Raw genomic sequence first — 11,170 nt, forward strand, 5'->3', positions numbered from 1 at the left:
TTTCTAAGTCTTTTAAACATTTCTTATATAACTATACATATAGAGGCATGCAATTTATAATATAAAAGCATAAAGAAGTTTTGTAAATCCGTTGAAAAGTCTAATAAAGCATTTGTGACTTGATGTCGGTTTATAAAATGATTGAAAGTATTTTGTTTGATAAGACAGTTTAAGTACACAGAAAACCATTGTTTGAAAACACCTTTGTAACCGAGTTTGAAAGGAAGCTTACAGTATGTAAGATAGTTTGATAACGAGATTTAATCATGTAAAAACGTTTAAGAAAGTCATTTGAAGTAATAGGTTTAGTAAAACTGTTAAACTTGTAGTAAATCCATTTGTATACTAGTTATAAATCATATATGATTGATTTATTAACAAGAAGTATCCCAAAATATTGATGTTTTTCGTGCCAAAATAATCGTATGTTTGTAGTATGAAAGGTGGACACATATACATACAGTATAAGTAGAGTGCTTGATTTATATATAGATAACAACACTTTTCATCTCGAAAGATATGATGTTATCGTGATACATTTTGCATACGGAAGTTTCTTTATAATAAATATAAATCACATGTGATTCCGTTGATAAAAAGTGTATAATGAAACTTTATATAACATACGATAATCATCGTGTGTTTTACTTGTATTCCCCCCCTTAAAAGCATATAAAAATATTTATAAAACATTTAAAAGTGTGGATTATAGGGGTATGAACTCACCTGAAAGTTTGAAGATAGCGAGATGGAAAACCGGGCAGAGTTTTGTCTCGGGAAACGGATTTTTCTCGGGATTCTCGGGAATCTCGGGAGTAAAATCGACCCTCGGGACTTGAGAAAAAAGGCCAGAGCTTCGGGTTTGAACGGGCACGGAAAACGAGGCAAAACGCAAGAGAAAAGAGGAGAATTGAGCAAATTTCCCGGAGACCCTCGCATCATTATTTATAGTGGTGCTGAACCGCCTCGGTACGCTGGGCGTACGAGGGTACGCAGCGCGTACGAGACGTCATTGCTTACGCACTTCGGATGGGATGGCGGGTCGGACGGGCGGGTTGGAAGCTTCGCATAGGTGACGTGGACGATCCGAGGCCCTTGATCTGAGTACACGGGGCGTACGAAGGTACGCAGGGCGTACTTCGGTCCTATCCGATAACTCCCCTTCGGATAATACCGGGAGTTTATAATTAAATTTATATTTATTTTAAATAAACTTCAAAAATTCCTGTCTCCTTCATAGGAACTCCGTTTTCGACGTTCTTTATATCCACACGAAGGTGAGACTAAGATCTACAACTTTCGTTTAGATTCCGTTGGCAAATTATGAAATAATTTTTTTATTATTTATTTATTAAAATGACGTGATTAAGGAATTTCTTTAAAAAATCATAACATCTTTATCTGACGTCGGTTTCTGCCAGACTTTTTACCGCTGAAATACCATTGACGAGACCTTCAATTCTCGTTTAGGTCATTCCGGCCAAAAGTCGCTCGATCTCCGATTCGAGTTTTTACGTAACTTCGTATTGCCGTTTTTCTGTTGGAAAAACTTAGAATGGTCATAACTTCTTCGTTATAACTCGGATTTTAGTGTTCTTTATATGCTTGGAAGCCTTGATACGATTCCTTCAACTTTATTTAACCCAAATAAGATTTTAGGAAAGTTAAATTTTGACCTAAATTTGACTTGCGTTCCATCATATCGTCTTGAAATATCGGGTTGTCACAACCAGTCATGGCTCCAGTAAATTCAACTTCTTAAAGAAAGAGAAAGGCATCAGATTGATGCTTGCACCCGAGTCGGTCAACGCTTGAGTGAAAAATGTGTTTCCAAACTAGCACTGAATTATAATACTCCCTGGATCACCCTTCTTTTCGGGTAACTCACTCAATATTATTTCCGCGACTTCAGCCAAGTCTTTCCTAGCAGCAAAGAGACCTTTTAGTAAGTTGAAGTACTTGGGTGTTGTGAGCATCGTTTCTACAAATATCACATTGACTTGTAGGGCTTTAAAATGCTTCATAAAGGCTCTATAGGCTTCAACCTTTTCCACAGGCATGGCTTTGATTGGGAATGGCAAAGGAGGATTATATGGCTTTAAGGGAATGATAGTTTTGTCATTTACGCATGGACTCATCGAGTCCATTAGAGGGACTCGGCAAGTCTGGTCGGGTTTAGCTGGAGCCGACTCTTCTGCCTTTTCTGTCTTCCTCTTGGAGATCTTCTGTGCATGTGTGAAAATTTCTTCATTGCTGGAGGTCACTGCACTCACATTCTCCATTCTCGGATTGGTTTCGGTATTACTTGGAAGTTGACCCGATCTTCTTTCATTCACTTGGTGTGCAAGCTGTCCCAGCTGTTTCTCAATGTTGAGAATGGATGCATGCTGATTCCTTAGCATATTTCTGGTCTCGTGTATTGCAGCATCATGATCATTGTGTCTCTGTTCGGACGCGTCTATGAATCTAGTGAATAATTCTTCTAAATCAGCTTTCTTTTCTACCAGTTCTTCCTTTTGATAAAATCCCCTCTCGAGCTTAGCTATCACCGCCGCCATGCTATCACTTGCCGAGTTCACTACCCCCCGACTTACTTCGTTTCTTGGATTGTGGTATTCTCTAGAGTGCTTAGAGAATTCTTCAATTAACTCCTTGATTACCGAGGGCGCCTTCTTCGTTAGCGGGCCTTGAGAATCGAGCAATTGCCTTGTGGTGACATTGACTCCATCATAGAAAATGGAGACCTCTTGTTGGCTATTAAGGTCATGGTGTGGGCAATTTCTAAGCAAGCTCTTGTACCTTTCCCAAGCTTCATAAAGAGATTCTCCGGGTTGTTGCTCGAAGTTGGCAATGGCTTTCTTTAGCTTGGCTATTTTGGAGGGCGGGCAAAAGTGGTCTATGAACTCTTCTTTCATCTTGGCCCATGTGGTGACCGATCTGGGAGGAAGTGACTTTAGCCAATCCTTTGCAGCTCCTTTGAACGTGACTGGAAGCATGCGAAGAAGCTGGGTCTCGCGGGGGATACTCGGTACATTGAAGTAGTCTGCCACATTATTCACTTCGTCCAAGTGCTTATAGGCGTCCTCGTGATCCTTTCCATAATAGGAATCTCCTTAAGTTGAGCGAGAATATGGCCTTTTAGTTAGAAAGTAGCGGTCACGGGAATTGCGGGCTTCATCGATATTAGCCATAGTGATAACTAAATCGTCTTCAAACTCGGACTCGTGCTCGAATGTGGGTTCATCTTCTTCCTCGGTCTCGTACTCGATATCTTCTTGAATTGGGTCTTCGATTGTTAAAGAGGCACTGGATGCTCCGGATTTGCTGCTCCTCTTCTTGCTGAAAACGGACTTTAGGTTTTTGAGTGGTGAGTTCTTTGAAGAGGCAGTTTCACCAACGGTTTTGCCTTTGCTCCTCCTTAGTGCGGATTCCGGGTCTTCAAGAGGAGGGACCAAAGGTATATCAGATCCTCGGGTCATGAAACAACTGTAAATAAAAGAGAAAACGCGTAAAAAGAACAAAAATGAAATAAAAAATTAAAGCTGTAACAGCGATGTACTTGCCGAGTCGGCACGAGTGCACTCGGCGAGTTCAAGGCAGAAACATAAATTTTTTCTAGTTACTCTAAAAACGGAATTTTATTAAAACTAGTTCTACTTACTGAATTACCTTTTAAAGTAACTTTGTGTAAGATAAATCCCACACAAAGGATCGATTAAATTAGAATTTAATGTTAATTTTAGAACCGTTCCCAGGAAACGGCGCCAAAAACTTCATGTGTGCAAACTCACTTAGTTTTAAACCTACTTTTAATTATAAAATAACACACAAAGGCAGTGAACCTATCAATTGTGGTATAGTTGAATAAGTAGGGTATCAAACACAGGGAACGGAAAATTAAAACTAAAAACTAATTCTATCTAAATTAATTAATAAGTAGGGGGGTTTCTCTAGTTTTACAAGACTAGAAACTTGCTAACTATTACTAATTTAAAAACTAGAAAACAAAGAACTAATTAGATTCAATAATGGGAAGGAACTTCTGTTTAGTTCAACTCAATTGATCCTATGGTTGATTTCAAGGTAATGGTGCAATGGATTAATTCTTTTGTCGGTTACCGATTCAAGTGATTAGATTCGCATTCACTACACTAATCCTTAGCAAATAAACTAACTTAAACAGTGGCCAGTTGTCTAATTTAATTAGATTTACTAGATTAATTATTCGGGTTAATTTAGACTTGGAATAGTTAACTAATTTAATCTTTTAATTAACTTCTTGTTGATGGTCATCACACAAGCTTGCACATGAATTTACTCAATTTTCTTTATTAACTCTAGTTTCATGTTCATTAATCCTAGACATATGGAAAAGTGATCACATAGCATATGAGATTGATAATCAATAGATGTTCATGCTAATCAATTATCTTCCTATTAACAGAAAATTAATTATTATTCACACACTAGGTTCTTTAGCAAGCTAAAATAACAAAAATCACCAACTTAGAATTAAGCCTACCAATCAATCAAACCATAGTATCAATTTTGTATCCCCAAAGAGAAGTCTAAAGGTTTTAGCTCATAATTAAAGTAAATAACAGCAAACAAACAAAGTCTAATTGTTTAACCATAATGACAAAACAAAAGATTAAGTGTAATGATGAAATTTGCCTCAATTCTTCTTCAGGATTGAATTCTAGCTTCTCTCGTCGTCTTCTAGGGTTTTTCTGACTTCTTTATCGCAACTAAACTCTTCTGAATCGTTCAAGAATTCCCTCCCCATGGTTCTGAGGAGTTATCTTTATATATACGAATTGACTCGTCGAGTCAGGTGGGGACTCGTCGATTCCATCTCTCAGTCCCCGTATTATGATAAGTCTCTGGGATCCCGAGTCTTTATCTTTTCGAATCTTCGCTTGGACTCGCCAAGTAGTCGACCCTCCTCGTCGAGTAGGTGCTATTTTTAGTGTTTTTCTTCTTTGTTCCATTCTCGAACTCTCAACTGCTTCTCCTGCTTCCGAGCTTCATTTTTGGACTGAAAATATAATTCAAACACTTTTAAGTACCTTTTGTCCATAAAATGCAATAATTTAGCTAATAAATGAATAAAAATCTATACTTAATATGAACTAAATATGCACATATCATTAATGTTCATAAACAACTGTTGGGTTCGAATGTTTTTGTGAGATGTCGAATGTGTCTAGGTCTTCCCAAGTGTCGAATGTCTGTTTGTAAATTTATTATAAGGGAATTTTTAGTTTCAAAGCTATAGTGTTGAGTCCCTTATATTTTTTGTTTTTTTTCTTTATCCCTATAAATATGGGATGGATACATGTCTTAGAGGTTAAGAACTTTTGCACACTCATTGTATAACCTCTTGTCTTTTCTGAAAGCAATATATTATGCCAACCAGATTATATTTAGATTCTGTGTTCTAAGTCTTTTCCTAACTCTGATTTCATATTCAAACTCGATTCAATCAACACTACATTTGGTATCATAGCAGGAATCATTCTGCATTGATATGATTTTCTCAAGTTTCAAAAGTATTTTGAGTCTCATTCTAGATTCAAAAGTTTCCGCACTTTTGATTCTGAAAATCTTATTAGATCTTCAATAGTGATTCGATTATGCGATTAGATTATTTAATGGAGTGTTCGATTTCTTTTTTTTTTCTGGTTGATTCATCCATTAATTTTCAAAATTCTTGAAGCATTTCTCAAAAATCTTCTGTACAACAATGTCAAACTTTAACATGAACACCATGACACCTTATTCTCATCTTCTTGGATCATTAACGAAGATTCCTATGTTAATTCATAAGTTTACGATCAATGGGTTGATCGTATGGAGGACTACTTAAATGGAATCGATGAGGAACTCTGGAAATGCATCACTGATGATGTTCATCCTCCTTCTTCTGTTCGAAGTGTTGGAACTTCTACTACAAATCCAAATGTTAATGCTCAAACTGAAAGGTTGCTGAAAAATGAAAAGAGATGTATTCGAGAACTCCGCAGTGCTCTTCCACCAGTCATATACAATTATGTTCATAGCTGCAAAACCTCAAAGGAGATATGGAATACTTTGAAAGAGAAGTATTAGGGCAGTGAGAAAGCAAAAATTAGTTCAGTCAAGCATCGTCTGTTGGAGTTAAGAGAGTTTAAGCAAAAAGAAGGAGAATCCATTGATTTGTACTATGATCGTCTGAATGAACTCATATAAAAGTGCAATAGATATGGGATCACAAGGTAGACAATGGAGTTCAATCTCATATTCATTATGGGGCTTCACAAAGAGTGGCGAAATGTTAGTCTAATGGTGAAGACACAACAAAGTTTCGACTATTTTTCACTAAATGATCTCTACAATGTGTTGAAAGCACATGAATCAGAAGTGAATGAAATAGCTGAAGAAACAAGGATCAGTTTGGGTGGTGCTCTTGCACTTGTGTCGAAGGTTTCTGGAAGAGAGAATGAGAAAGAAGTGGCTGAAAATGAGATTTCGGAAGATGAAGGTGTGATCGTCAACTCTGATGACGAAGCTATAGCTTTTTACTCAAACAATCGAGAGAAAAAGTTTTATAAAAAGCCTTTTAATTCAAAGACAAGAGTAGGTGAAGCGTAGGGAACTCAAAAAGTGAGTGATGAGAAGAAAATAGAGAAGAAAGATGTCACGACTGGCATTTTTCTAGGAAAATTCTATTCTCATGTAAACATCATCCATTGTAAAAGCTTGTACTCTAAGTGAATACTATACTCCATGCCCGTTCAAATACATCTCATATGTTCAAATAAGGGTTGGAAACCCTAAAAATCCCGGTTCAAGATTATGATGGACTAGGATTCTCTTATTGGGCCTAATGGACCAATAAACTTTCAACTTGACTACTTTGGGCCTCGAAAAATCCATCTTATTTCTAATGGTCCATGTTGGGCCATAACTAGTTTCATAAGCCCTAATGGGCTGTAAACTACATCATTGGGCTTCTTTGGGCCGTGAACCCTCATAAAGGCCCAATAGGCCGAAAAATATTTATTTAGGCCTCATAAACTCAAACAAAGACAAGGAAGGGCCCAAATCTTCTCTTTTACTTTCCTCTTTCCCATCTCTCGGCCCAACAACAAAAAAAAAAAGAAAAGAGAAGAGGATGGATAATTAGAGGAGTGACACCTCACAATTCACCACCAAACAATAATGTTATTACTTAACATACTTCCATGCAAGCGAGCTGGTGACCATCATGCAAAAGTCACCACCCTCTCTCTTTTTTTCCCTATTCTCGGCCAAAGAACACACAAACACACACACATTCTCACATTCAAACTCTCCAAAAACTCTCTCAAGCAATCCCCTCGTCTCCTCAAAATTTTGAGATTTTGGGTTGGGTTTCAAGAGTCTTCATCAAGTTTTTCAACCTCTTGGTAAGTTTTTAATATGCATAAACATCTACTTTCCATATTAAAGCTAAGAACTCTTTCTTACATAGTTTATTTCATGATCTAACCCCCTAGAACCCTGTAAGTTCGAAAACATCCTCAAGGAGTTTGCTAGGGCCGAGATCTACTCATCTCTTCACCAAAAACCGAATCCAACACCCCAAGGTGAGTTCATACCCCCTATTTTTTATTTTTACTTGGTTTTGGGGGAGAATACAAGTTGCTTTATGTAGATCTATGTGTATATGCATGAATATGTGTGTTTTTCATAACTTATTTGTTGATTATGTGCTATTTACTTCATAAATCTAAAAATATATTAAGAATATTAAGTTTATCACTTGGATCTACATGAAAACCTTGAGAAAAGTATGTGTTATCACATATAATACATGTAAACTTGTAGATCTAGGATTTATACACTTAAAATACCAAAAAGGAGTGTTGTGTTCAAAGATCTATAAACTAGACTCATAAATCAGCCCTTGACAGAAAAGTTTTGGTCCAATCTCGGACTTTTTTGAACAACTTAATGATAATATTTTGCAAAACTATTTTACATGCAAATATTTCAGGTTTATACCTTTAAAATACTCTCACGTTTTCATACGATTTTTCTACAATTTTTGGCGAATTTTACAAAACTGCCTATCATATTTGTAATAATTTCGGACCAGCCTGTGAAGGTGAGAAATTTCATACTTGTTAGAGGCCATTAAAAATTATGAGAAACATTGTGAACAAAGTAGAAAAAATTTCCAAAATTCCAGAATTTACAGATCCAAATTTCGACTTATGATGATTTTTCTACAAATTTTCCAACAACTACGTCGGAAAAGGCAAAAACCAGAAAATGTGTATTTTCACAAAAATCAAGCCAAAAATGATATTTTTGACAAAAATGGGTTTAAAATGTTATTTTTACCACAAACTAGTCATAAACACAAGTTTTGAACAAAATGGGGACTAAAGTGTTATTTTTACAAAAATTGGGTCTTAATTGTAAATTTTTGGCTTAATGGGCCAAGAATGTCGTTTTTACAAAAAGTGGGCCTTTTATGCTTGACAGGGTTAATTTTGATCATTTTCTAGGTTATTGGGTCTTAGTGGTCCATTTATATGTTTGATAGGTTTTGTATACTATTTGCGTGCTATTTGGGCCTATAAATACCTTACATGTGAAATGGGCCTTAGTTGTCCTTTTACATATATTTCGGGCCCATGTTATATAATCACATTCATATTAGGTTTTGAAATGAATCACATGTTTAGCGATGCCCTAGTGGCTCACTTACATGGTTCGTTGGGTCTGGAATGAGTTTTATACGTTTATCTACGCGTAAATTCGATTAAGGATCTAGTGAGATTTGTCGGTTGACACCTATTAACTATTCGATCGTAGCCTGTAGTTATAATCAGAGTTTCTTGGAGGGAGAGCGGGGTTTTGTGTATAGATCTATACGGGGATGACACCCCACACCTGAACTGTTCGCTACAGTTAGACTACATCGGTCTAGGGTGACTATAACCTTATTCTATTTTTCAGTCGGCGTTCACTAACGCCAAGACAGGCGAAATTGTCATTATTTAGTATGGTTACGACGGCTCAATTAGAGGAATTAACGTTATGAAGTTTGCGGAAGACTATTTTTTTTTGTTAGATTACTCGGAAATTTACTCACAGTGGTACCCCCACCTCGGTGTTGGTACGACAACATTATCTATTTTCTTTTATGATTGGGTTACTCGGAAACTTACTCACACTGGTACCCCCACCTCGGTGTTGGTACGACAACATTATCTATTTTATTTTATGATTGGATTACTCGTAAACTTACTCACACTGGTACTCAACCTCAGTGTTGGTACGACAACATTATCTATTGTTCTTTTTCAGGCAACATCGGGTTGTATGGGGGCATTCTATTTACATTCTCTTCAATCACTTTTGACATTCTATTAAATAATAACACACATGCATTAATACAAGATCAGACATAAACATACCAAACTATTTTAAGAAAATATAGGATTTTCTTGTGATTACAAAGTTATACAAATCATTTTCTCAAATATACTTATGAACTCACCAACATTATATATGTTGACGTTTCAAAATAACTTGTATTCTCAGGGACTCGTTAAGCAGAAGAATCAACAAGAATAGGGGATTTTGTTTTGTGTACTGTTAAACATCATACATTGAATGTTTTGGTCATGTTATTTGAAAGATTGTACCTGATGTAAACAATGGCAGTTGTATTATATTATGCATGGTAATGATGATGTTATGTTTCATTTATATTCACTGTAATGATATTTCAAGATGAAGTCACACACAAGACCCCGTACGTTTCCACCGTCTGGTTCGGGGGCGTGACAAAATAAGTAAAGAATGAAGAGTTGAAGGTGGAGAAAAAGCTCAAAGGAGACTCTGGATTTGACTGTCACTATTGCGATGGAGCAAATCACATGGAAAATGTTAGCATGTTGCGAAAGAGGGACGAAAAGACAAATATGGTCAAGGATGAAGCTTATTATTCGGAGAGGTTAGAGGAAGTGAGAACAAGAACGAAAGGAGTATCTCTTGTTGCGAAGAGGAAGATGATGAAAAGGGAACATATCAAATATGGTCCTTAGGCTCCAATGATGAAGAAATACGAAATCCTTCGCATGGGATCGTGTTCGCAAGATATGAGGAAAAGGAAGAAGAGAAAGTTACTGGGAAGTGTTTTGTTTTGACATCTACTCATAAATCTCCAATGACATCATAGGTATGTTCTCTTTTACAATCCTTTAACATTCCCTTCAATGCATACAGTTTGATGTTATCTGAGTTTGATGATGCAATTACTTTGTTAATGATCTGCTTATCTCTGCTAGTAATGATGCTAAAAAATCTAGTACTCAACTGCTAGAAACACAAAGGATTTTGGAGTTGAAGGAAGCAAAGATAGATCATCTAGACTTACAAATTACAAGCATAAAGTGTGATAGGGATAACTTGAGTTCAGACAATAAGATGTTGTTGAAACAAAGAAACATTTATTGTAACTCAGCAAAAAGATTATATGGTATATTAACTGAATTGCATCATTCATCTGACATTAGCAAAGAAAAGCATAGGAAGCTTCTACCCTTTTTAGCTTTCGAAAGGGAGAAAATAGATTCAACTTCTTATGACTATGAGATGACAATTTCTGAGTTTGATAACGTTCCTGATAGTAGATATCCATATGGAATTGTAAAAATTGATGAATATCTAAATGCAAATGATCTAGTTGGTATTGTTAATTAGACTTTAACCAAAGACGAACAAATCAAAATTTTGAAAAAACTTAGAATTCGATATCTGACTCTCAAAACAATTTTGCTGATAATATCAGTGAAATTGAAGAAGAGGAAGTTGTTGACTGTTCTCAATTTTCTGTCATTAATGTCACATATTTAGCTAAGGGTAAAGTAAAATGTTGTGATTCTTTGGTTAAAGTGGACAAAGATCAACCCTCTACTTCGAAAGTTCATGATCCTGACTATGTGACTATCGAAGATAGTCAAACAGATAGTGATGATGATGAAGAAGTTTCAAATGAGACAACCACTCCCCGAGTTGTTGTTGGTCATGTTTTCGAAGAAATAGAGAAATTTGACAAAATCTTGAAAGAAAAGGGTTCTTATTGTCTTGAACCAAATTCTGTTGTATATCCAAATTTCAAGTGCACTGA

At 36.2% G+C, this 11,170-nt stretch overlaps 1 non-coding gene across 1 annotated transcript; it reads left to right on the forward strand.

The window, feature by feature from the left end:
• Window positions 1-2,760: 2,760 nt before the first annotated feature.
• Window positions 2,761-2,867, forward strand: LOC111896521 (small nucleolar RNA R71). The gene has a single exon (XR_002851936.1). It is a non-coding gene; the product is annotated as a small nucleolar RNA R71 (small nucleolar RNA).
• Window positions 2,868-11,170: the final 8,303 nt, after the last annotated feature.

The sequence above is a fragment of the Lactuca sativa genome, chromosome 3 (assembly GCF_002870075.4).
Source record: "Lactuca sativa cultivar Salinas chromosome 3, Lsat_Salinas_v11, whole genome shotgun sequence".
Classification (NCBI taxonomy): domain Eukaryota; kingdom Viridiplantae; phylum Streptophyta; class Magnoliopsida; order Asterales; family Asteraceae; genus Lactuca; species Lactuca sativa.